Genomic DNA, 27,568 nt, shown 5'->3' with positions numbered 1-27,568 from the left:
CTTTCTAGATTTCGAAAGGTGGTGACAAGGAGCTGCCCGGGTGGCAGTGAGGGAAAGGGCAGCCGAAGGTGGCAGAAACAGACACAAAGATGGCGGGAATGGAAGGCAGAGAAGGGAAGAATGTCTGTGTAAGCATCAGAAAGGTCAGCGTGACCTTCCAGTAGTGAGCCTTTCATTACTGTTCTGAGCTGGGGCAGGGTAAACAAATCGTCCTCAGCACCCTGGAACAGGAAGCCTCTGACCAGATAATTTTTTGGAATGGGAACCAAGACGACTCCAAACTCAGCTTCCTTGTAGCTTCCATCTCTGGTTCTTTTAATCCTGGCTAAGGCGGGTGGCCCTGGACACCCTTCTACTCACAAGCCAGGCCAAGGGCAACCATGCCATCTCAGTCAGTGAAGAACGTGGTAGAGTCGGTGTGCCAACGGTACTCACTGTCAGAGGAGTCAGAAGGGAAGGCATGGGGGTAGTCGTGGAAGCCTGGAACAGAAGCAAGGAGAGCAGTCAGGGAACTCAATGATGGCTGCCTGCTGCTTTTTTTGCACATCCCTACCCTATCGGGTACCTCAACCCATGGGAAATCCTGATGTCTGTGAGTGACTGGACGGACACAGTATTTTCCACTCTAAAGTAATAAGTTGCTATCTCAGGCATCTTACACCGGGATTCCAGAGACCCTGGTCACTATGACCTACCATATGAGAAGAAAATTTCTATCAAGTGCAAAGGTATAAAAGAAGAGACCAGTTCTCCTAGGAAGAGCTATACCACTGGGAGAAAAGTGTTATGGGTATAACTCAGAGATCAGCCAGCTTCTGTCTCCCAAGCTATGCACCACCTCTGCCCAGTTTAGGGTATGGCTTGTACAAAAGTGAGTAAGACACACATCTTTTCCCATAACACTGCTGTTCACAGAAGGGTAGGAAGCCCCAAGAGAATGCACAGAATCAGCAAATAGTCAGAAGAAAGGAGGTCTGGCCAGTGACCAGAAGATTCCCTTCAGCCACTGCTGGTTCACAGTGGGTGGCTCTGACCCTTTGATAGGGGGAAGTGATGTTAAACAAAGCCACCATGGATGTTACGGATGTGACACAAGGGACCCAACATGCATGGAGTCCTGGATTGCATCCCTAGCATAGTATAAAATGCCCATTGTGCACACCTCTAATCCAAGCACACAGGACGTAGAGGCAAAAAGATCAGAAATTCAAGGTGGTCTTCAGTTACATAGTCTAGTCAGAAGCCAGCCTGGAGGACACAATACTCTGTCACCCAAAACAAAACCATCCAAAACCTAGAACTACCCTCTTGAGTCTTAGAAATTTTCCCCCTGGCCTCTGAAATTCAAAGAGAGCTTTTCTCTTCTGACTGAAAGGTAGTTAAAGTTGTTCTTGATCCAAGACAGTTGGCATCGTGGGTAAATGTGGAAACTCCGAATTAGTCTGCCAGTTCTTGGCAGTATTCCTCTTCCTGAATCTACTCCAACACCAACAATGCTCAGCGCTTATCAGGTTAGGTTAATCGACAGGTAAGGAGAGTGGTAGCTGAAGAAAACCACCCGCAGCTAGAATAGCAAACATACAAATCAATATGGAAAAGAAAGAAGTCTTACCAAGGAAACAACTCTGGCCATGGCTTCTCAAGGTATATACACATGGAGGTTTGCCACATCCATGCTGTGTAATGTAAAAACGTGCAAAATGGGGGAAGGGGCCAGAAACTAGAAGGGAGAGGCATTAAACAAGACGGAAATACTTTCAGAGTGGCATGTTAGAAGTATGTCATAGTTACTTTTCTGATACCTTATAAAATATAGATCAGTATGACACACTACAGCTGACTCTACTTTTCTATTTATTTGTCTCCTTCCCAAAGCAGCCCACATGACCGGAGGAAGGCAAATTAAAAAGCTAATTAACATAAATAGCATTTGATGATTGTTCGGTATTCGGACATGCTGTCTGGCTCTGTGGGTTTCTCAGGATGACAGCTTCTAGTTCACCATAGAAAACATGGGCTTCAGAGATCACAGCAGACTGAGCGGGCGTTTCTGGCCCTGTGGGCATAGGACATATGACATAGCAGGCAGGACATAGAACATATGACATAGCAGGCAGGACATAGGACATAGCAGGCAGGACACTGGAGACATCACACACTGTACAAACTTCCCTATGTTCTTCTTCACAAGCAGAGACAAGCTTCTCAAGCAGCCTTCTCCCCTCCCCAGTCTTGCCTCCTGAATGGTGTCCTGTTCTTTCTACTGGATCCCCACGAGAGCCACAGAGACAGCATTTAAACAAGAAAACCCTAGCTACGTTCCCTCTGAACTGGGACAAAACCCAAGGTGATTTGCTACCCCTGCCCATGTTTAGATTGAGAGCATCCCAAAGTCAGGATCTGACCATAGCCTGCTGGGAAAATTCTCCGTGGGGCTTGAGCCCTGCAGCCATAGGAGGAAAGCTTTAGAGGAATGTGGAAGGCCCTCTGCTGAGCTCCAGCGAACAGTCAGGAGTCGTTCAGACTCTAGAGCACAGTGTCCTCAGAGTAAAGTGGCGTGTTCTCCTGATGGACACAAACCAGAATCCACACACTCTGGTGCCTGTTCCAACCACAGCTCTCAGGTGACATCGAAGGTCACTTAGATTTGTTCCCTACTCCCAAAGGATAGGCTGCTAAGGTCTACACTGAGAGTAAAGCATTGTCTCAAAGCATTGTCCCCAGAAGGCATCGAGAGGGCTCTGCCCTCAGTCTGATGATTGCTTCAGTTCTGCCCTCCAGGTTCTTCTAAGCAGCTGCAAAAATACAAGGGCCAAACCCTTCTCAAACTGGAGGTCTGTCAAATACCAGGCCTAGACAGCATGACCACATGTCAACTTGGCATATTTTCCTGGTGATAGAATAAGAAGCCCTAGTGTAAGGGTGGGAGATGAGGATAACCAAGTAGTGCCAGATGCTCTTCATGATCCACTACAGAGATCTGGAACATGCATCTCTTGATTGTCATTCCCTCAACATAAATTGCACCAAATGGTGCAGGCATAGGATTGTGCCAGGGTCACCAGGCAGGCTCTGAGTGCCAACATCCTGTCCAAACTTGCAGCGCAGGTGCATCAATACAACACCAAGGGGTAGTAGGCACAGCCCTGGGTCTCAGACAGTATTCTGCCTTCTGGGGTTCACCAAGCACAGGCAGGCTGGTCACAACTGGGACTGAGACCTACGGGAAGGGGCTGTATGGAGATGAAGCCATGTGCGGAGTCCCCCATCCTGGGAAGGAGTGGAAGGTTATCTACAGTCCACTCCTCCGGATACCATCCAGCATCTGGGTTGTCAGTGGCACTAAGGAACACGGATGCGCCTCTCCATCTATCACAAACAGAGCAAAGGAACAGACTGTTTGCATCTGGCCTCTTCCCACAGGGCTCTTTGTGGCAGTGATAAAATAATTTAGCCAAAACAAAGTGACTTTTCTACTCTCAGACAACACCCTGTTGATCAAAACAGGCACCAGGGAAAATTGCTTTCCTGAGACAGGAGGTCTTCTCAGTTGCATTTTGTTGGAGTGGCCTAAGGATTTCCCAAGGCAAAGTTTAAGGGGACCAATTCATCCCACCTCCAAGTCCTAAGAGCTCCTAAGACATCTTACCAACTGGCCAATCCACTACTTTCCAAGACAAAGCTAGGAGACCATTCCTCGTCTTCTGGAGAGCTAGCACCCCACCACACAGAGAGCTTCAAGTGGTCCTGGGGCAGTAGAACTTCCTATTCCCCATTTTGTGATTCAGGCTTCATGGGTCAGAGGTGAAAACACTTGTAGGTCTAGGGAACAGCTGTGGCAACCACTGTTGACCCCTAAGGACAGGTGCGTGACACAGTGACAACTGGTTTCTCTTAGAGATAGGATCTATTTTCTTTCCTCATTCTCTTTCTTTTCTTTTTTGTTTTTGTTTATTGTTTGTTTTTGTTTTTTGAGACAGAGTTTCTCTGTGTAGCCCTGGCTGTCCTGGAACTTGCTCTGTAGACCATGCTGGCCTCGAACTCAGAGATCCGCCAGCCTCTGCCTCCCAAGAGCTGGGATTAAAGGCCTGACTACTACCAACAGGCTTAGTCCTTTGTCCTGAAGACAAAGGCTGCTAAAGGCTCTATTCTCTCACCCATCCCTGCCAAGGAAGGATGGAAGCAGCCAGTGAGCACTGACATTAGGCCGTCCTTGGTATCTCTTAGCCTCAGTAGACATGGGCAAGAGCAGAGCGGACAGGGATGGGATGTGAGACATTTTTGCTGCCTTATTTCATTTTAAGAACATTTTGTTGACTGGCATGTGTTGCACCCTGGAGCCCTAACCCTCATAGCAAAGCTACACACCTCTCTACTTGAGTTTAAGAGGAGTCTACTTCCTCTAGGGCAAACCAGCTGGGTCTAGCCAGTGGGTGAGGTCCAAATAGTTTTGTGGATGACTGCCTACCACTCTTTCCTTTTCAATGGTCTTTCCTCTTCAGTAGTCTCCTCTTGCTCTGTCTTCTGGCTACGCTCAAAATGGAGTTGGTTCCCATGCCTCTCAGCTAGGGACTCCATTCATTGCAGCAGGCAGAACTGAGATAGGCAGCCAAGCAAGTGATTCACACAATGAAGGCCATTCGGGGACAGCTGTTAAAGGAGAGTGAGAAAACTCAGATACTGCCTCGGGACAAGGGAATCTGGTTATTCCAGAGTCAGGTGTAAAACTTGCAGGCAGGAACCAGTGAGGCGCCATACAGATTCCTCCATGGAGCAGAGCCAGGGGAGATGAATTTCCCATCATGCTTCACCTTGGGTGTGGCGCTCTCCTCATCCCAGTAGCCTTGTTAACTGTCCACACCTGCCATTTATTTCAGTATGTGTGTCTTCTAGATTCCGTGGCATCTTTCCCCATAAGAGATGTGATGGGAGGGATGCATATTCCATAGATGAGGCCGTGGGAGGAACCTGTGTGTACTTGTTATTAGTGGCTCAGCCTGTGCACTATTGATGGCTGGATTGTTCTGAGTTAATTCTCCAGCCCAGGCAGCACCTGGAGGAGCACATTAAAAATAAATTAATTAATTAAAAAAAAGATTTATTGGGGCTGGAGAGATGGCTCAGAGGTTGAGAGCACTGACTGCTCTTCCAGAGGTTCTGAGTTCAATTCCCAGCAACCACATGATGGCTCACAACCATCTGTAATGAGATCTGACCCCCTCTTCTGGTGTGTCTGAAGCCAGCTACAAGTTACCTCATATAAATTAAATCTTTTTTTTTTTTTTAAAGATTTTTAGGTATATGAGTATACTGTAGTTGTCTTCAGACACACCCATCGAAGGCATTGGATCCCATTACAGATGGTTGTGAGCCACCATGTCATTGCTGGGAATTGAACTCAGGACCTCTGGAAGAGCAATCAGTGCTCTTAACCGCTGAGCCTTCTCTCGAGTCTAATAAATAGTTCTTTTGAAGTGACACCAAGGGTCACTAACTAGAGTCAGCATCCTGAGTCCTGAACCCAACTGTCTAGAGATGCACCAGTGAGAGCGAGATAAAGCAAATAATAAAGAGGTAGTAGGAAAGGAGGGGAGGAAGGAAGGGAGGAAGGGAGAAAGGAAGGAAGGAAGGGAGGGAGGGAGGGAGGGAGGAAGAAGGAAGGAAGGAAGGAAGGAAGGAAGGAAGGAAGAAGGAAAGATCTTATTCACAGTTATAAAAGCCAGGAATGAAAGTGTATTCCCAGGGGCTGGAGAGAGATAGTTCAGAGCACTGACTGCTCTTCTAGAGGTCCCGAGTCCAATTCCCAGCAACCACATAGTGGCTCACAACCATCTGTAATGGGATCCAATACCCTCTTCTGGTGTGTCTGATGATAGCTACGGTGTACTCATATAAATAAATAAACCTTGAAAAAATATATTTGAAAGTATATTCCCATAGACAGAGACAGACATACGTAGTGGAAAAGCAGACACGAAGTTACATAGCAGTAGCAAGATGGCAATACTGTCAGCCTGAAGAGCTGGAGGCCTTAGTGAGAGAGCCATATTGCCCACCCCACATGACATCCACAGTTCTTCTGACTACTTGTAACAGCAGTGATACTGTCAGAACCTGTGCAGTAGCCCAGAGAGAGGCGAGTCCCAACAATCTCACTGCAGCCATGACATCTGTGTTCACACACTCGTGTCCTAGCTTGACAAGACGTGATGGAGTGGTCAGCTATGCTTCCTCTTACACTCGGTCATCATGCCGTACCATGGTTCATATCCCATCATCTGCGTCACCATGGCTACAACATCTCATCTATTTTCCTCACAAAGGCAGTATTATTGCTGTCCATCTGTTTGTAGTACGTGTACATCTGCCTCTAGCATGGCAATTAACTCTATAGGTCAGCATTCAGACAACACTGTAGGAAACTCACTAACTGGATCCTTTTCATAATATAAACGGTCACTGAGACAAAATATTTTATTAAGTCAATGGATTCATCATGATAAATAGAATGCAGAGCATAAAGTTTTTAAAACTGGCTATATAAAGGCTTATTTTGGTAGTTTGAATAAAAAAAAAGCCCCAAAGGCTCATAGAGAAGGGCACTATTAGGACATGTGGCCTTGCTGGAGTAGGTGTGGCTTTGCTGGAGAAAGTGTGTCAATGGGGGTGGGCTTTGAGGTCTAGAATGCTCAAGCCAGGAGTAGTGTGACATTCACTTCCTGCGGCCTGCCAATCTGGGTGTAGAACTCTCAGTTCCTTCTCCAGCTCCATGTCTGCTTGCATGGTACCATGCTTCCACCATAATGATACTGGACTAAACCTCTGAACTGTAAGCCAGGCCCAATTAATAAGAGATGCTGTGGTCATGGTGTCTCTTCACAGCAATAGAAAACCCAACTACTTATACATACCAGGATAATAGAACATAAACAAGAAAATGGTGTGTGTGTGTGTGTGTGTGTGTGTGTGTGTGTGTGTGTGTGTGTGTAAGGAATATGGGAAACCTTATTAAGTAATATATTATAAATCAATCACTGAGGTACAGGTCTATAGCTATACTCAGCATCAAATGCTTGGATTATTACAGATTCAGAATATGTAAAGTTGACAAATGCTTTTAATGTAATAATGGATGGAAAATTCTTCCAAGCCTCATGTGCTCAGAAAGAGTTATATAGAGTCCTGCCTGTACCATGGCCCAGTAAGAGCCAAGAAATCTCATGGGTAGATATAAAAACAACCGGTGTCTTCCACAAACACTGTCAGGTGTGAAGAAATCCGTTGATCCCAACAAGAGTGCAGTTACAGACTTACTACAGACCCAGCTGTCGTGGCCAAGGAAGTAAAGATAGCCATACAAATGCGAATTCTTCTAAAGAAAGTCCTCAAAGCACACACATCAGGGACAGGCTCACCATCTGCTGGACCCCCCTGATCCACATTATGATCGGCTACTGTAACTTGTCCAATGTACTTTGGCTCTAGCTAAACATTGCTCTTATTGCTAGTAATTTTGTTAGATTCTTTTTTTCTGCTTAAGATGTGTCATTGGCCTCTGTAATACATTTTATAAAAGGAACAATGTGTGATTTCTCTTGATGCAGAACCTTGGGTTCCGGATCTCAAGAATCAGGGATTGGATCGTGGAGACGATTCGGTGCCTGCTCCAGAGTTTACTCCATATTGTATGAAAAAGCATGAAATAGCACTTTATTTGGAGAGCAAATGCTGAGACACAACGGCCCTGCACTTTGTTTGAGCAGATTAACAGTCATCGTCTTTCTCATACAAACCATGACACAAACTGACAGCTAGCTAGTCACACGAGTCAAACTGCACCACCTACAAACTTAGAAAAAGTAAGTCAGGAACATACAGATACATTGGCAGATGAAAACCATACCAGAAAGACCAGGTCTATGAAGCTATCGGACACACCAGACCAACAAAGGATATATCCTTTCACCGAGACCACTTAATAGGAGAGATACCTCACGTATAAACCCACAGGACATCGCTGGCACCCATCAACCTGCCATCAGACCATTTGGTGTGTGCAGCCCAGTATCACAGGCAACAGACTCTCAACTGTATCCCAGGCTTTCAACTCAGCAACATCTTCCCCGCTTAAAGTGGTCCACTTGAATTCACTTAGATGAATCCTGAACAGCTCTGCATTTCCTGGTACCCTGTAGGGACATTTTCTCGAGATTCTATCAGACCTTGACTCCATCTTTATCACAGTTGCTTTGAACACCCTACCCTCTCTAACTGCTTCGCTGTTATTCTGTAACTTATATCTTACTGTGTAGTGCAATGTGGGATCTGAGACTTAATGTTAGTAATTAAGATGACAATAGAAAAAAAAATCTGTGATTGTCAGTGGCCAGACTATCAAGTGAAATGAGGATTTTTCTGGTGAGTTACAGGCAACAAAAATGACTTAGCGGGGCTGGTGAGATGGCTCAGTGGGTAAGAGCACCCGACTGTTCTTCCGAAGGTTCAGAGTTCAAATCCCAGCAACCACATGGTGGCTCACAACCATCTGTAACAAGATCTGATGCCCTCTTCTGGTGTGTCTGAAGAAAACTACAGTGTACTTACATATAATAAATAAATAAATTAAAAAAAAAAAAAAGACTTAGCGTGCATCTCTGTCCAATAAATTCGGACACGTGGAAAGACATAAACACATCTCTCTACATTTCACACAGTCAACTCATAACTGTGAGCAGAAATGTCTTCATAATTGTCAGCGTTGCTTACAACAGAAGTACAAGTTTAAAAATTAGCATGGATTTACCCCTTAGATGCTAAGCCCCTAAGGTCATAAGACTGCAATGTCAACCTAATTACACTGAGCAGAAGCACAATGAAAACGAATTTTTTCCTGCATTTTACTTATGGATATAGAAGGGGGATGGAAAAAAACATATTTAACTTCTTACTCTCTTTGCTTCTGAAATACTGATACCAGATGATATACAAAAAATTAAATGCAAGTGATGGAAAGCCTTGTTTTCAGGGACAAATTAAATCACTTCCTTTTAAAAATTATTTTTTTGAGATTATAATATAAAAAGATCATTTTTCTCTATGTACATAAATACAATCTGCTCACTCTAAATCATGTTACTTGTGTATTTTCAGGGCTGGCTGGTATTAAAACCAATTGGTCTGCTCCTCCCTGGGGGGGAGGATTTTCACTGCTCTCAGCATTTCTTTCTTGCCTCGTGTGTGTGTGTGTGTGTGTGTGTGTGTGTGTGTGTGTGTGTGTGTGAGTGTGTGTGTATGTATGTGTGTGAGTGTGAGTGTGTGTGTATGTATGTGTGTGTGTGAGTGTGTATGTATGTGTGTGTGTGAGTGTGTGTGTGAGTGTGTGTGTATGTATGTGTGTGTGTGTGTGTATGTATGTGTGTGTGAGTGTGTGTGTGTATGTATGTGTGTGTGTGTGTGTATGTGTATGTATGTGTGTGAGTGTGTGTGTGTAGGGTTGAGGCCTCATGGACTTTCCCTCTGTCCACATTAGCATGCCTATTGTTGTTGCTCAGCTCTTGTTTGGGCTGTCACCTTGGTAAGAGTTTACGGCTGTAGCTTCTGACATTACTACAAGATACAATGCCAAGACCTTAACCACTGAGCTACCTTCTCCAGCCCCAAGGAAATGTAATTAAAAAAAAAAAACTCATTTGTAGTTACACCAACACATGTGTGGTGGGGCTGGAAAATAAGCAGTCAGACTGAAGTAGAAAGATTGCAAAGTCAAGACTAGCCTGGACAACTTAGACCCTGTCTTATAATTAATAAACAAACAAAAAGCTTGGAGATATAGTTCAGTGACACAGTGCCTGTTTAGCCTGTGTGAAAACCTAAATTCTACACTTAGTATTAAAACACACACACAGGGGCTGGAGAGATGGCTCAGTGGTTAAGAGTACCCACTGCTCTTCCGAAGGTCCTGAGTTCAAATCCCAACAACCACATGGTGGCTCACAACCACCCATAATGAGATCTGACACCCTCTTCTGGTGCATCTGAACACAGCTAAAGTGTACTTATGTATAATAATAAATAAATCTTTAAAAACACACACACAAGTAAATCAATATCACTCTTTCCCTCCTGTGTGTCACTAGTTTTATGTCACCTTGACACAAGCTAGAATCATCGGAGAGGAGGGAGCCTTGGCTGAGAAAAATCTCTCCATAAGAACAATCCAAATGAAACTGAGTAAGAAATAAGCAAGGTGTGTGTGTGTGTGTGTGTATGTATGTATGTATATATACACATATACACATATATACATACATATATATGTATACACACACACACACATATCTTTATGTTGGTGGACAGAGGTGCCTTAAATTGGGTCCCACAGTGTATGCTGGTGACAGGCCTCTTCAGGGGACTTCTTGGTGCCGGAGCTGGAGTGTGGTAAAGCGAGAACACCCACACGGAGAGAGAGAGACAGCCTGGTATGTGGTGTTCAACTCCACATTCAGTGAAGATGCACGTTTACTGAAAGGGGATTGCTAATGAGCTTCAGGGAAACTTCCTTCTGGAAAGGGCTAAAGTTTGGGGATGAGGATGGGGGTGGGGGTTGTGCCCACTACTTTTGGTCCTAGAAGTCTGACTGGTGTGAGGATTCTAAATTAAGAACTAATTTTCAAGGTTGTGGCGTATACCAAGGGTATGGCGTATATGTTAAGGCAAAGGGAAAGCCACACCGTCATCTTGTATTTGAGTGTTACTAGCTCGCTTTATAAACCCAGGTAAGTGGGCCTGGGGAGATGGCACCCACGTAACAGCATGACTTAAGTAGAAGCCCTTCTGCAGTCCCAGCGCTTGGAAGACTGAGTCTCTCTCTCTCTCTCTCTCTCTCTCTCTCTCTCTCTCTCTCTCTCTCTCTCTCTCTCTCACACACACACACACACACACACACACACGCGCGCGCGCGCGCGCGCGCCAGGGGCTAGCTGTAGCTAAGTTGAGCTGCAAGCATTCGAATCTTTCATCCCCGGTGACATCAGCCTGGAACGCTCTGGAACACTTGGCTGGCTTGCTTTCTCTCATGCTTTCACGACCCAGTCTTCCGTATGCTTTGCTGAGGTGGCACTCTGCCTCCTACGTGACCGCCTTGCCCTGCCCTGTTTAGTCTGCTCCCGCGACCTCCAACGCAGCGGAGGACCAGAGCCCACACCCAAGGTCTCTGCGTTCCTCCCTGGCGGAGAGGGAGGACTGGGGGGCGGGGGTGGAGGGTAGTTACAGCATCCCTTAGAAACTCCCTCAGCTCCAAACAGGAGGGCGACCGCAAGATGCAGGGGCACCTCCCGAACCAGAGGCGGCGCCTCCTGATGGGCGCGGACTCGGGCAGAGTCGCAGCGCGGCTGCTGATTGGCTGTGCGGAGTCAGGCGCTGTGGGCCGAGTGGACGGGTGTGACCCTGGGGGCTCTGAGTGATGGGCCGCGACTCGGGCGGCTCCCAGTGTTGACCTGGGTGTGGGCTGGCTGAGGGCCAGGGTAGGAGTGTGAGCACCGCCTGCGGTAGGGCAGCGATGCGGCCTATCGCGCAGTCGCTGCCCTCCTCCCCGGGATGCTCTGAGGGCTTTAATGGGGCATTCGCTCAGCACTAAGTGCTGAAGGACCGGAAGGACGGTAGTTTTGCTGGGGTTACAGGTATGCCTGAGGTGACCCCACAGAAAGTTAAATAGTTTATTACATACAAACAAATTAATCCTGGATATGTACACAAATCGAACCAAAGCAGATACCCAAATATTGGTGCGCAAATATTTGCAGCGCTTTTTACACTTGCCAAAAGGTGGAGCCAGCTCAGTTGTTGATCCGTCGATGAACTGGCTGAGGTAGACACTTTAAGTGCTTAGTAGGCAATACCAAGGAGTGGAGTATTACTTGAATGAAATGGGGACACCAAGGTATTGTTGAGGAGAAAGTCTTTACTCTAGAGGGAGAATACAGCCAGAGGCATCTGGAAGGGTCCAGAGCAGACTAAATATGGCCAGCAGAGAACCAGGCCATCGAGGAGGGAGAAAAGTGGAGAGCAAGAGAAAGAGGGACCCAAGGTGACCAAGACCCAAGAGGGCAACGAGGACAATGGCTAAAATAGCAGGGTTATATAGGAACGAGAAGCTTGGGGTCGGGGTCGGGGGAGCCCAAGAGTTGGGGAAGTTTAGGGTAGGGGCCAGGAGAGAGCGGAGAGGAATCTCAGGCACTGAGCCCCGAGATCAGCAGACGCTTTGATATGCTAATAGGCACCACAGGTGGCCAACTGTCTTGAGTTTTCTTTTGAACCTGACACCACTGATTTATGCTACACACTGGGTGATTGCCTGGCAAACCTTGCTGGGAGTGGGGGGTGGTAGCACATGTGGGTTATCAATTGTTTAACTCCCTATCCTTGAAGTACAAGGCAAGCGGGTACCTCCTAGGCCAGCACCGTTGGTTTTTTTTTGTTTTTTGTTTTTGCTAAGGGTGGGGAAAAGTTGGCTTGTGGCTGATAAGATTAGGTGTCACTGGCAAATGGTTTTAAGAGTTTTGGGTGATGAACTGTTGTAGAGGGCCTTGGTGGCCAGTCTGATTGACAGAGCTAGTTCTAAGACAGCCAAGGAAGGCTACAACAAAGAAACTCTGTCCTGAAAAACCAAAAACCAAAAAAACCAAAAACCAAAACCAAAAACCAAAAGAAGAAGAAGAAGAAGAAGAAGAAGAAGAAGAAGAGGAAGAGGAAGAGGAAGAGGAAGAGGAAGAAGAAGAAGAAGAAGAAAGAAGAAAATGTTTTATAATGTAACAGTGGTTACATTATGTCGTGAACGTAAGAAAGGCTTCTCATTGCTCACTTTGGGTTTTCTATTTTATATGGTGACTTTCCACTTTAGTGAAGCATGGAAACACGTGACCTTTTACAGCCGCCATCCTGTTCCCTCCTGTTCTCCAGGGGCTGGTGTTTGTTACAGCCTGGCCTGGGCTATTCATTGTTGTTTGAGAAATACAGGGGGAAAGGGCCTGTTGGTCCTTTCTGACAAGGCTTCTCCTCGGCCCACAGCCAGCGTGAGTCAGCACACCACACAATACTCTTTATGAGCTCCAGTAACGTGAAGAAGCCCTGAGAATCCCTGTGGAAAGGGTGGGGGCAACTGCCTGTAACAATCCCAGAACAGAGTCTCATTTCTGATCCTGGAGTCCATGGCATTTGCCCCAAGGTCAGTGTTGAAGATTCAGCACTTGGTTACTGCCACAGAAACTGTGGGTCACCTCTAGGTTGTAGAATTGGACCCCATGCCATTTCCCATAGTTTGTCACAGAGACGCGAAGTCCTGAGAGATCTATGCCTCGCTTCACTGACTACTGACCATAGGCACCAAGAGGCATCTCCGGCAGAGGAAGATGCATTTGAGGAGCTCAGAGCTGTACAGGAGGTTAAAGTATGGTAGGAAATTAGAACAATGGCTGGTTAGCTTCAATCTCCTGCTCCTGTTGACTGTTAAGATGACCTGTTCCGGAAACTGGAGAGATGGCTCGGTGGTTAAATGCACTGGATGCTCTTCTAGCAGACCCAGGTTCGATTCCCAGGATCCACACGGTGCCTCGTAAACCATCTATAACTCCAGTTCCAGGGGATCTGACTCTATATATGCAGGCAACACGCACACATAAAATACAAATAAAATAAATATTTAAAAAGATGGTCCTTGTGCTGGTGTCTTGGGCTTAGTTTGTGAGTGAAGTGCGGTGCTGGGGGGGGCGGGGGGGGGGGCTAAGGTCAGGGAGCCACAGCACTTGCTGCTGATAGAGTCAGATGGGACTCCCTCTAGCCTGCAGCATCTGGCCTGAGAAACGCTGTCATGGGTGTTATGATTGTGCCTTCCCTCTGGTGGACTCAGTATGTGAATCTCCTGCTCAGAAGAAACTCCGGTTTGTGCGTTTGTAGCGGCCTGAGCCTTTTACACCCATGTTGAAGGTGGACTCTGGATTTCTTTCCACTACTATAAATAGGGGTAGCCAAACTTGCTTCTCTCGTGAGTCACTGTAAAATCTGAGACTGAAGAGCTTCCTCTTTGGGGTGATGAGAATACTGCGTGCTTCTCTTAATGAAAAACTTGAACTTTGGGGGCGGTGTTGGCCTCATACGTTTAATCCTGGCACTTGGGAGGCAGAAGTGGGCGGATCTCTCAGTTTGAGGCCAGCCTGGTCTACAGAGTGAACTCTGGGACAGCCAGGGCAACACAGAGAAATCGTGTCTCTAAAAGCAAACAAAAGAACAAACAGAAAACTTGAACTTAACCAACACTTTATTTTATTTTTTTTAAACAATATCAGCCAAATATTGGTGGTGCACACACACTTTTATGTATGTATGTATGCATGTATGTATGTATGTATTTATTTATTACATGTAAGTACACTGTAGCTGTCTTTAGACAGCACCAAAAGAGGGCATCAGATCTCATTACGAGTGGTTGTCAGCCACCATGTGGTTGCTGAGATTTGAACTTCAGACCTTCGGAAGAGCAGTCAGGTGCTCTTACCCACTGAGCCATCTCACCAGCCCCCTAACCAACACTTTATTAATTTATTAAGGTTTGAGTTTCAACTATAAACTAGGGTACCAACAATAAAATCACAAGGGATTTTTCTTCATGCAGGCTCTGTGATTAAGCTTTTCAATCAACAGAGTGGTTTAACTTTTGAGTGGTTTTTCATCAGCCCCCATGAAACATGCCTACTGATGGGCACTTCCTTTTGTTGCTCTACTGCCCACGGCAGCTTTCAGTCTATTAAGTGACTCTAGACTTCTGTATTTAGGACATTTCACATAAAAGGAATTATACAACATCCTGACTTTTGTGTCTGACTGCATGGCCTCGGAACAGTGTTGGTCCGGGCCTTCCATGTTTTGTTATGTATCAGACTTCATTCTTTTTCATGGCTGAATAAAATGCCAGCATATGAATATGTTACATTGGATTTTCCGTTTTGAGTGGGTATTTGTGTCGTCTTATGTTGGGCGATTCCATAATGCAGGGGTGAACATTTATGTACAAGTATTTTTGTGGACATATGTTTTCAATTTCTTGGTCATATACCAAAGAGTAGAATTACTGGGCCACATAGTACCTTAAATTTTAACTTTCTGAAGCCAGTGTTTTCCTCAAAGTAGCTACATACACCATCTTGGATTCCTTTCAGTGGGTGTTCGTTTTCCAAATCCCCAGCAACATTTGTTTTTTGGGTTTGTTTAATTATTATAATTCCAGCCATTCTAGCGGGTCTGGGGTACTAGCTCACAGTGTTTCTGATTTATATTTCCTTGCTGGCTGCTGATATAGAGTGTCTTTTATGTAGTTACTGGCTATTTCTCTTTCTGCTTTGCAGAAACGTGAGGCCCAACACTTTTGCTAGTTTAGAAGTGGACGATCTGTCTTCTTATTGCTGATATGCAGGAGTTTCTGTTATATTCTGTATCTCATTCCCAGTTACACAGTTTATACATATTTCATTCTCTGGCTCGGTTTTCCTTTTTTAAATTTTTATTTTATTTTATTTTATTTTATTTTATTGAGACGGGGGTCTCACTATGTAGTTGAGGCTAGCCTCAACCCCGTGATCTTCTTATACGTCATCCAAGAATGAAGATCACCCATGATGGGGAGAGGAGTGTGCAGAGGACAGGATGCCATACCAAAGCCAAGTTGTGCCTGTGACCTTTCAGGTGCCTGCTCCACGGCGGGCTCAGAGCTGGAGCATCCACATTCGGATTGACCAAGATTTAGCAGAGAGATAATTTCTAGCCCTGCAATATCTCTAGAAGAGTTTGGCAGACGAGAGTTTATCTGGGGTCATCAAGGTGCTAGAAGCCCTGGCGTGGATGTGCAGAGGACCTGGAGGCCTGGAGACAACCAGCTGTGTCTGCTCAAGACAAGAAGAGCCCCCATGATGTTGTGTCCTCAGGAGGGGGGCTGCCAGGATGCGCTACCTTGCTCCATCGCAGCCCTGAGTAAATGCCAGAGACTTCCTGTCCAGGGAGAGGAGAAAAGTCCAGAAACAGAACAGACCCACAGAAGAATAGAGAAAGATGGAGTGTGACTCCAGGAAGGCAGAATGAAGGTGATTCAGGGGTTCCTACCCTGACCCTAAGACAGTCCTACAGGGACAGATGCTTCAGAGCAAAGAATATGGGAGAGGAGGCACTACATTGTTGGCTGAAGCCTGGGTCTTATCAATCCAAGAAGCAACTTGGATTAATAAACTGACCAGTCTTTGAGACTGTTTCTGTAGTACACCAAGCCCCACTCAGGAGTTGACAGTCCCCTGGGCCTCTCGTAGAGCCCCCTTTTCGGGAAGTTACTTCTGAAAGGCTTTTGTCCCTCAGCCTCTCCATCCCGGCTTTGAGATCCGAGGAAGGACTTATGAACGACAGCATAAGCCTGAGACACAATGAGAGAGATACAGAGACAGGATGGGGTGAAAAGACAACTGTATCAGCTTAGCATCATAAAGAAGAGGCATTGTCATTTGAGTGCTGGGATTAAAGGCATGTGCCACCACGCCCAGCGCATTTTTTTTTTAAAGAGTGATATACACAGCTGTGCTATGGTGTGTGACTTTAATCCCAACACTCAGAAGGCAGAGACTGACAGATCTCTGAGTTCAAGGCCAACCTGGTCTACAGAGTGAGTTCCAGGACAGCCAGGACTACACAGAGAAATCCCATCTCAAGAAAAAAGAAAGCCGGGCGTGGTGGTGCACGCCTTTAATCCCAGCACTCGGGAGGCAGAGGCAGGCAGATTTCTGAGTTCAGTTTGAAGCCAGCCTGGTCTACAAAGTGAGTTCCAGGACAGCCAGGGCTATACAGAGAAACCCTATCTCGAAAAACAAAAAAAGTAAAAAACAAAAAAGAAAAAGAAAGAAAGAAGAAAGGAAAGAAAGAAAGAAGAGCGCTGTACAGGAGTGGGTTAGAGGTCATCTTCACCATTATGGTAATGTTTTTCTATAGTTAAAAGCAGAATAGTAAGCTTCTGCCTAGGTGACATTTGGAACAAGATCTCAGCCACTGTTGTGACTCCTGTCTCCAGTTCTTTTAACCCTGGCTAAGATAGCAGCAGCCTTAGATACTTCCTTCCGATTGTAAGCCAGGCTGAGGGCAGCCATGCAGTCAATGAAGAGCGTGGTGAAGTTGATGTGCCAGCGGTACTCACTGGCAGAGTAGTTATAGGGGAAGGCGTGATGGTAGTTGTGGAAGCCCTCCCCTAGAACAGAAGCAAGGAGAGCAGTTAGGGGGCTCAGTGATTGCTGCTTCAGTTTTGTGCACCTCTTACCTGGAAGGTACCTTGAACCTCAGAGAACTGTACTGCTGTTAGCCAAATAGATGACCTCAGTGTCTTCTACCCTGAGGAAACAAGAGTCCCCTGAGCATCTTAAATGTATTGAACCATCTCACTTGCTCATGGGGTTTGGGGCTTTGGGGTGGGGAAGGATGTTTCTATTGTGATTACTAGATAGAGAAGATTTGTCTACAGACAAAATGCTTCATCTTAGAAAAAGTCAGAGCAAACATAAATACTGACCCAACTGGCTCTGTGTCTATATGCATGTTTTCTGGTGAGATGAGTTGGGATGTGTGCTTCTTACAAAGGTGAGCAAGCTCACCCATATCCACGGTATTGGTATCCTCTGTAAATGTGGGAGGTTCCGGGCTAGAGAGACGGCTCAGCAGCAAGAGCACCAGCTGCTCTTCCAGAGGTCCCGAGTTCAATTCCCAGTAACTGCATGGTGGCTCTCGACCATCTGTAATGAGTTCTGATGCCCTCTTCTGGCATTCAGCTGTACATGCAAATAAAATACTCATGTTAAATCAATCAATCAATCAGTCAGTCAATCATTCAATCAATCAATCAATCTTTAAAAATGTGGGAGGTTCCAACAGAAGAGGCTGCAGCAGCTGAAGGGAGGGATGCCAAGGACTGGAGTTCCCTCAGCTATTGGTAGTTCATAGCAAGCTGCTTTCATCTTTGATCTTGGGTGAGGGAGGTAGTGATAAATCAGAACCACTCTGAAAATTCTTGGAGATTCCTTTGGTTGGTTGTTTTTTTGAGACAGCATCTCTCTGTGTAACAGAGCCTTGGTTGTCCTAGACTTGTTTTGTAGACCAGGCTCTCCTCGAACTCAAAAGAGATCCTTCTCCCACTGCCTTTGGCGATTCCTTCTAATTGCTGATGTTCTGAGAACTCTTGAGATGAGTGTTCACTTAGACTAAAAAGAAAATACATACATACATATATATATATATATATATATATATATATATATTTATTTATTTATTTAAAGAGTCAGGAATCTTCCTGTGGCAGATAAATGAAAACCCTACAGATCATTCACAGAACTTTTCTTTCTGGCCGATTGCCACACAAACAACACTAGCTTCACCAAGTTAACACAAAGACCAACTAATAAGAGATCTGGATCTTAAGTTTCCCAGATAGATTAGGAGTGACAGAAAAAAATCAGAAGAGCAAAGGCATTTCAGACCCAGAGATGCTGCTAACCAGGCTCCCTCATGGTCACATGTCCTGTCTTTATGCCAGGATGCCCAGTGTCTGACTTGGAAGTGGGTGGCTAAGGCTGCTAACAAAGGATTGGAACTTCTACACTCAGGGCTCTGAGCGGTAGATTTAAAAGAGAAGGAAGCAAGGGCTATGTGTAGCAACTGGGGCATCCAAAAAAAAAAAAAAAAAAGAAAGAAATCTTCAGAGATCAACTTTCCCAGATAACAGGGACATAAGTCAGCAGGGAAGGTTATTCAAGATGCCAAGAAAACAAAACAAGACTGGCAGGAAACAGCTGGAGAAGATCCAAGGGTGAGATAAGAAGACAAAAGAAGGGATAAGAAGGAAGTCGATTGGGTAAAGCAAGAGTCTATCAGCCACTCTGAACAACCAATCATGGGGGCGTGAGTTGAAGAGGCTCGCTACCCATCCAGCTACAGAACAAATGCATGCCTGGCCACAGTAGTCTATGGAAGTCTTGTCATTGTAGAGTGTAAGTAATTTATTTCAGGAGGATCAAATCAAGACCATGTTCAGAGGCTAAAGGCATTTGATTTAGAAAAACTAGGGCAGGAAGATGAAAAGGAAAACATATTCAAGATGGCGCACTTGGACTCGAGTGAACTAAGTCAGAATTACTCTTGCTGCATTCTACGTAACATGATCTGATGCAAAACACCAGGCTTACTGTCTTTCCTACTGACCCTGCTGCTGGATGCATTCGTTTCCTAACCGAAGTGCGATGCAAGTGAACCCGGAGGAGACAGGAGAGTGACAAACTTAACAGGGCTTGATCTAGGCTGGTTGTAGTGGCCTACGCCTTTAATCCCAGCTCTTGGGAGGCTGATATCACTGAACCCTTGTGAGTTTGAGGTCAGTTTGATCTATACAGCAAGATCCAGGACAGCCATGGCTACTTAGTGAGACTGTCTTTAAAAAGGCCTAACAAACACGCCATTTAGAGACTGTTTTGGATCTACTGTTTTCCACCTTCCCTTTTTTGTTAACAGGCATTTTGACTTTCGTATATGTTTCTTTTTTTAAAGGACACCCAGTTGGTTTAACTTTTTGCTGCTGTTTATTTTTGAGACAAGGTCTCATCGTGTAGCCCTGGCTGGCCTGAGACTTGCTGAATAGATCAGAATGGCTTTGTACTCGGCTACTAGACCCTGGCTTTAGGATAAAAGAACCAAGACACAAATGATCATTAAAAACAATCATCACAAGTGATGGCTCATACCTGCAATTCCAGCATTTTGGAGGCTGAGGCAGGAATGGTGTTGCAACTTTAAGGCCAGCCTGGGAATGCTCTTGTGGCAGGAGTGATATCCATAAGGACACATTAAATGCCTTCCCTAGGATAACACCACTGGAAGCCAGGGTATCATGTATTAAGACTGCCTGTTGCCTGACAAGAAATCCATCGTTCTTTTCCACAGAGCACAAAACCATGTTACTTAAACAAGTCACAAATGCATAGCCAATTCTGCTGTCTGGGCTCCTGTCCATGTGCCTTTGAGTCTCTTTTTCTTTTCTTGTTTTTGTCCGACAAGGTCATTGGCACAGACAGTGGCATGTCCTGGCTGCATTTCTTCCCACCATCTCTTAGTCTGCTTCCCATCCAGGAGGCCCACTGAGTATCCTTCATCATCTGAAGGTCTCTGCCCCTCTGGAGGCCTTGCTCTGCTCTCCATCCTCATCCAGACCATGATGACACCCACAATGCAAGGGAGTCAATTGCATCTGATGACTGCATGGATTTTTATACCCTGTCTTTGTATTTCCACTGAGCCAACTATTTTTTTCTCGGTACCTCATAGGGACAATGACTAGTCTGTACATGCTGCCTTGTATCATGATTATTTTGCACTTTCTTGCTCTCTCCACCTCAACAGGCTAGAAATTTCTTGAGGAGAAAGACTTGGCTATATTCACTTTTATGTCTTTGCCTATCCTAGTTAGATCAACAATAGTTAGATCAAGTTGCATTTAATAGCATTCATGAAAATTGTTCAAAGGGCACAAACTGAACAAAACAGTAAAGTTTCTTTATAGCCTCCGAGCCATTAAAATGAGTTTGAAATGGCGGTCTTAAACACACAAGCCCAGAAATCTCTCAGCTTTCATTTTCAAGTTGTAAGAGAAAAGGTAGAGTCCCTAAACCCCAGGTGCCCTGGGTTCCATCCCCACCCCCAGCCCCCACTCACCTCCACTGAAACATCACCAGCTTCTCGGCTTTCAGGTCAGACATGTTCAGGTTTTCCGCCCTTCTCTTTGACAGCCGGGTGTTTGCGCACAAGCAGCCAACCCACGTGAGAGAAGAAGAAGCCACGGCGGGAATTGTGAGGGTCGGCGTGTGTTTCTGAGAACTTGTGGTGGGCGTGGTGATCTCTGGCCCATTCATACACATCATTCTGGAAGCACAGGAAAGAGGAACCCAGTATTGAGAAGAGAGGCCCTCCAAGGAACCTGCAAGGACCTAGATGTCTGCAAGGGCCTGAGACTCTCAGTCCAACTCATCGAATCCTTTGTCTCCCCCAAGGAGGCCTTGGGGAGCACCTTTCCTGCCCATTTGTCTTGAAAGCTTATAGTCTCAGACTGTTGCTTCCTGAGATGGTGTGGTAGATAGAGAGAGGGGCGGTGATCCACCTCCCCACTTTCATTAGCAAAGAACAGTACTTCTTCAGGCCAGGCCAGCATCCTAAAGGAAGGCCTAATCTTTGACTATGGGGACTTTGAAGTAGTTGGGCTTGGGGCCTGGAGTGTGGTCTGTGACTACAGATGTGGGAAGCTCTATCTTGATGCCTTCACAATGACAGGTTACTCAACCAGTAACAAGACCAGCATGTAACTTATGAGCTGGGCCACATTTCCTAAGGACCTCTTATGTGGGACTTGCTAAACCTTTAATTATGCACCAATAATATCACCCTCTTCCTTTGTCCTCACAAAGAGATCAGGAGAATTCAGGGTGTAAACTGCTAGGGCAAAGATGATTATATAAATATATTGAGAACTTCCAATATTACCATATAAGGAAATCGTGTTTCCTGTTTTCCTCCTCTCTCACAATGAGCTCCACATGGCAAGCTATCTGCTGTTACTTGCTACAACCTGATTTGATATCCCTCCCTTCTCTAATTCCCTTCCTTCTGTGTTATAAACGTATGCCTCAAACGGCTTCAATAGCCCATTTAACCAGCCTGGCAGCCATAGCTAGTATCCCAACATTGGTCTATGAAGCTACTCATTAACATAATTTCATCATCTGAAATGAGGGATAATGACAGTATCTACCTCTTAAGACATCATAGAGACTTAATGAGTTCATCTATGTCAAATGTTAGCATGGTGCCTGTAAAGAGTCACTGCCATTAGAAATGTTTGCATTTATGATCTAGAGCAAGAGTCCTTTTCAGTCCCATTGCAGTGGGAACTTAGGGTATGCATTGCAAAGTATAAGTTTAATGTTTAATGATGATCTTGGAAACCAGGGTCAGTGCCTAACTAATGCATGATGGCCTTTTATGATGAAAGACCGCACCAGTCACACTGTGTGAAAGAACGGGGACCTGGTCAAAAATGTCCCAGTAGTAGAGAGCCTTTCCTTGAGTTTTCCTACCTAATGACTCTTCAGTTATCTTATGCTCTGCGAATCTCAGAACTAAGCATGTTCTTCACATGACCACAGAAGAACAGGAAAGACAATGGCTGCTCTGTCGGCTTCTCTCAAGGCTTTGACTCCTTCTACTGTGTCCTGGATTATCGGCAGATGTGACACACAAGAGCTGAGCAGAGCCAGACTTTTACCTGGAACATCACGGTGTTGGCCCTGATGAGGGAGAGCCTCAGTGACAGCCTTGCTTTATAGGTTCGATGGTTCCACAGACGATGAGCTCCGGCTGTGATGCCTAGGCCAAAATATATATATAACACACACACTGCAAGAAAAGACAGTGGAGTCACCAACAGCAAAGTTCATCTGGTAATGGTAAGAATGTTAGGACACCCTTTCTGATGCCCTGTATGTCTTTGTCAGGCTTGGATTGGGGATCCTAGGGTTATAAATGGAAACAGAACCTCTTGACACCAAAGCAATAGAAGCAAGACGTAGCCAAATAGATGGACAGACAGGCAGGACATTCACGAGTCTTGGACTTGTGGGTAAGAGGACTGACCAGAGAGGAGCCCAGGCTGCTCTCTGAACAGAGGGAGAGCCAAGCTTTTACTGGCTGGCTGAAGTGATATCATGTGGGCAGAGAGACCCATCATCTCCTTGACGAACTTTAAGTGCACAAGCTGATGTTGTTGCCTAAATAACACAAAGGAGGGATATAAGCAAACAAGTCATGCTTTTACTCAGCAGACAGCTGAAAGCCTATAACTTTATTTGCCTCTGTTCCATTGGGGTGTTTCTGTCTCAGGTATGCCTTGCTCTCTATGGCCATAAAACTTTCATCACTTGAATAGAGTACTGTCACCTCCCAGACTCCCCACCCAGAAGTGGACATGGACTAAAAAAGTCCAGATACTGAGGAGGTAGGGCAGGGAATAGGGTTCCAGCCATTGTCCTTGTTCAGGACCATTATGCCAGGTCCTGTGTCCTTTGAGCTAAGCTAATTTTCTCTATAGTGATGAAGGCCATCAATGATTCCCACAGTGCTTAAGGACCCATACACATGAGTGCTCTTAAAACAGTAGCCAGACCAATCTGAGCACTGCCAAATTAGAAAAGACCCAAGTGGCAAGGGACATGTGCAATGCAGAGCAGAGACAATTTGGCAGCCAACACAGTATCATGCCATTACTGTAGCTATAGAAGGATGGTTCTATCAGGGACAGGCAGCCCTGTATAAAGTCATATTTGTACAGGGGCGTAACCTTTGCCAAGTATATTAATATTCTTTTGTTCATTGCATACATTAAATAGTGTAACACTCTGTTGTAATGTCACAGTTGAGGAAATGCATGATATAAGTGGCATGTTTTTCCAGGAGCACAGGATTGATAAAAATAGAACCTGTGGTTTGCAGCTAGTGTTTCCAGCAACAATCAAACTAGTCTAGTTCCAGCTTGAGCACACCTGCATTGTCCTACCTCACTGACCCAAGGATTGCAGCTCAAGAGGTTGCACAGTCTATGGAGGGAGCCATCTGTTCCTCTCATTGGTAGTGAAAGAACCTAGTGGGGAAACACCCCCCCCTCAATTCCCGATTCGGCGTGCACCCAAGAATTACGAAAAGACGACCATCTTGATTTAAAAGCATGAGGTAGTTTAATGACGGAGCTCCAGGCGACACATATCTCCCGCAGGAGACAGAGGTGTTGACCACATGGTGGAGCCATAATGGCGGAGCTCTGGGTAGAAATGTATCTCACACAGGAGACAGTGGTTTCGACCATGAGGCTTGGAAGCTAGGGGTTTTTATAGAAAAGGGGTGGGGCTGGGGGAGGAATTGGCGCGGTTTCACATGATTGGTTCATTTAAACATTAACAGACTGTCAGAAGGGCGGGAGATAGGGAGGTACCAGGCCAGTCAGGACATGTCCGGGCCTGCCCCAGCATGTCCTGGCCTGTTCTGCTATGTTTTTAGCCCCTGGTTTCAAAGCTCAAAAACAACTCTTAGGGCTTTTTGACATACATTACATGAATCACATGTCTCAAGTTTTATTTCCTTTCAGTAGCAAGAACAGAAAAAGCTGGGACCTTGGTAACAAAACAGAAAACCAAAACCAAAACCAACCAGCCAACCAGAGAAACAAAAAAAACTACATACAATACTCCAAGGGACAGCTGGACACAGTGGATGCTCAAAGGCTACAGAACTTGAAGGTTGGAGAGCTCACACATTGTACAATAGCCCTATGTCCTTCCGAAGCCAAAGATAACAGGTTGCTAATGGAAAGATACCAAAAGGGGAGTAAGCATAACCTTGGCTTTGAGATGTCATCCTTGCTTCCTGTGCCGGCACCTGAGGCTTGCCAAACACGGTTTGGTCAAGAACTGAACTGAATGAGGCCTACAAGGAGGGCCCAAGTGGGAAGGGAACTAGCAGGGGCAGAAACTATTTGAAGACTTCCCTTCTAGGGAAGAGGGAAGAGGAGAATCCATAGTCTATAGGGGAATGTATGCAGGCTCTGGGTTCATTATCCTGCAGCTCATGTTTGCGGTTCTCAGTGGAAGAAGAGAGCCACCCAGTTGCTTCAACGGGATGACTGTCTCTGACCTACTGCTAAGCCACCCTGCTCTCTGTGGGAGTGGGATGCCATGCGAAAGAAGAACAAGATATATCCAACCTGAGAATAGGTCACACTGGGGCAGGATCTTGAGGCAGGAAATGTTCCTGTTGCATTTCCCTGAAGGCACTTGAAAAACTTCCAAGATGAAGTTCCAGAGCCCAGACCTGAGGTTGGGCTGCTCAAGGTGTATAATGTCTGCCAAAGAACTGTGTGTTGGGGACTGCGAAGACGAGCAAAGTGCCTATAACACTTGGAAGGGACGAAGCAGCAGGCTGGATGGGGTTTGGAACATGAGACACTTCTGCAATCTGATTCGGTCCAAGAACATCTTGATCAGTATGTGCTGCACCCTGGAGACCTGCATGGAGTAGAGGAAGGAGCCATACACCTGTGCACTTGAGTTGTCTGGGAGCCTGTATCTTCTTCCTCCCAGGCAAACCAGCCTAGACACGGGGTGAGGTTCAAGTGGTCATATGGACAACCCTCTTCTGTTTTCTCCTGTACAGTCTTCCTTTGCTTTGTCCCCTGACTGGGCTCAATGTGTATAGTCCATAAAGCTCTAGGTCCAGTACCTGGAGAGGGCCTACTTCTCTTGTGACAGGCAGGGATAGGCCGACAAGCAAGGAATTCACACAGAAAAGTTTGTTCAGGGACTGTGGCTGTTCTTTCTCATGTCTGCTCCTCCAAGACACCACCTGCATGGTCTCAGCATCCATGCTAAGGGGCCCCCAGAACTGACACTCTTGCATCCAGCCAGGCTCTGTTTCCAGCCCAGCCGATCTCTCAAGGAGCCAAAGGGAAAGGGACGGAGAATCCTATACAAAACATGGCTGCTGACCTGTGTCTGAGCGGACCTCGTTAAAGAAAAGGAAAAGACCAGGAGTAGTGGTTAAAGACAAGGGGCGCTGCTCACTAAAGAGCCAGTGTAGACCTTCAGGAGGGAACCAGTGTGATCCCGTACAGGGCTCCCACAAGCAGCAGGACCATGAGAATGATGTTCCTCCAGACATACTCCAGCTTGGGCGGGGGCCCCTCCTCATCCTGGTAGCTGGGGTCACAGGTATCTTCCCTCATTTCAGGACGGATACTTTCTCCCCATTGTTGGAGAATCTTTTCTAATTTCTCTCCTTCATTCTTTAGCTCCCCAGAGAGAGGCTTTGTGATGGCGGTGGTCCTAGTGGACATCGAGGAGCTGGAAAGCTGTCAGAAGAGTGAGTGGAAAGGCGGCAGAGCAGCCTTCTGCTCGGCAGCAGGGAATCTATGTTCTCTAGTGCGGGTCTGGTTGGGGAAGAATGATGTACAAGCACAGGTCCTGCTTCAGTGCCTGGGTTAAGAAGCGTTAGGTGGAAGGGGAAGTTCCCTTGAGCTAGAATTTAACCAAGAACAGATGGTACAGTGAGAGCAACATGCTTGGTACACCTTAGTCATGGGGGGTGGGGTGGGGGTGGGGGTGAGGAAGGGAGGGAGGGGTATAGGAAGCAGAGGAAGGGGCTGTGTTCACCGAATGCCTGTGCTTTTGTGGTTAGATGAGGCCTTGTGTTATCTGACCCGCCTCTCAGAATCCCACTATCCTAGCCCCCTGAGCACTGGGATTTCAGGTAAACACCACTGTTTTTGATAGTTTCTAGACCTGTCACAAGCACGGAGGTGTTGGGTTTACATCTGTTCTCTGCGCTATGCAGTCCAGAGGCAGGATGATCTCGAGTTAGCAGCCAGGATGTCCTATCAGCCAGCGTCTGAGCAATCTGAGCTACAGGGTCAGACATGGTTGCAATGATACCCCCTCCTACCCCCTACCCCCTCCTACCCCTTCTTCCTCCCCTCCTACCCCCACCTACCTCCTCCTATCCCTCCTACCTCCTCCTACCCCCTCCTACCCCTTCTTTCTCCCCTCCTACCCCCACCTACCTCCTCCTATCCCTCTTACCCACTCCTACCTCCTCCTATCCCTTTCTACCCCCTTCTACCCTTTCTTCCTCCCCTCCTACCTCACCTACCTCCTCCTATCCCTCCTACCCCTTCTTCCTCCCCTCCTCCCCTTCCTACCCCTTCTTCCTCCCCTCCTACCCCACCTACCTTCTCCTATCCCTCCTACCTCCTCTTACCCCCTCCTACCCCATCCTACCTCCTCCTACCTTCTACCTTGTCCTGCTCCATCCTACCCCCCTCCTACCCACTCCTCAAAACAAGACACAAGAACAACAATAAAACCCAACTTGGAAGATGGGTAGCCTTCCTTTCCAGAAACAAGTTTTTAAAAATGTTAACAATGGGGCTGGCGAGATGGCTCAGTGGTTAAGAGCACTGACTGCTCTTCCAAAGGTCCCGAGTTCAAATCCCAGCAACCACATGGTGGCTCACAATCATCCATAACGAACTCTGATGCCCTCTTCTGGAGTGTCTGAAGACAGCTACAGTGTACTTACATATAATAAATCTTAAAAAAAATGTTAACAATGAAGTAATTAGGTAAATGCAAATAAGAAAGCGCACGCGCACACACACACACCATGGCTAAAGAGACAGCTGTGGGTGCTGGAAACACAACTCCTATAGTTTTGGTTGTGAGTTTAGCCTTTAATGGCTGATCATCTCTTCAGCACAAGAAAAAAATTATATATTTTTATCCTTTCCAATTTTTTAAACAAAAACTCTCTAAGTTGTATTATTTTAAACATGAGTTGGCTATGGAGAGTAAAATTATGCCTCAGAGCATTCCTCATTGGATAGTGCCTCCCTCATCTTTGCTTTCTTCTTATGGGT

General features: G+C 46.1%; 1 long non-coding RNA gene and 1 pseudogene across 2 annotated transcripts; both read right to left on the bottom strand.

Annotated features, from left to right (window-relative positions):
* Positions 1 to 287: 287 nt before the first annotated feature.
* Gm35183 lies at positions 288 to 6,338 on the bottom strand. 2 transcript variants are annotated; one of them, XR_386733.3, is made up of 3 exons: positions 6,115 to 6,338; positions 4,469 to 4,650; positions 288 to 480 (listed from the first exon to the last, which is right to left on the bottom strand). It is a non-coding gene; the product is annotated as a predicted gene, 35183 (long non-coding RNA). The 2 variants fall into 2 exon arrangements; XR_386734.1 differs by lacking the exon at positions 6,115 to 6,338 and adding an exon at positions 4,812 to 5,050.
* Positions 17,067 to 25,891, bottom strand: Gm6951 (predicted gene 6951; annotated as a pseudogene).

This window comes from Mus musculus, chromosome 19 (genome assembly GCF_000001635.26).
Source record: "Mus musculus strain C57BL/6J chromosome 19, GRCm38.p6 C57BL/6J".
In the NCBI taxonomy this organism is placed as follows: domain Eukaryota; kingdom Metazoa; phylum Chordata; class Mammalia; order Rodentia; family Muridae; genus Mus; species Mus musculus.
The sequence above is the reverse complement of the archived record's forward strand: the minus strand, read 5'-3'. Positions and strand labels throughout refer to the sequence as shown.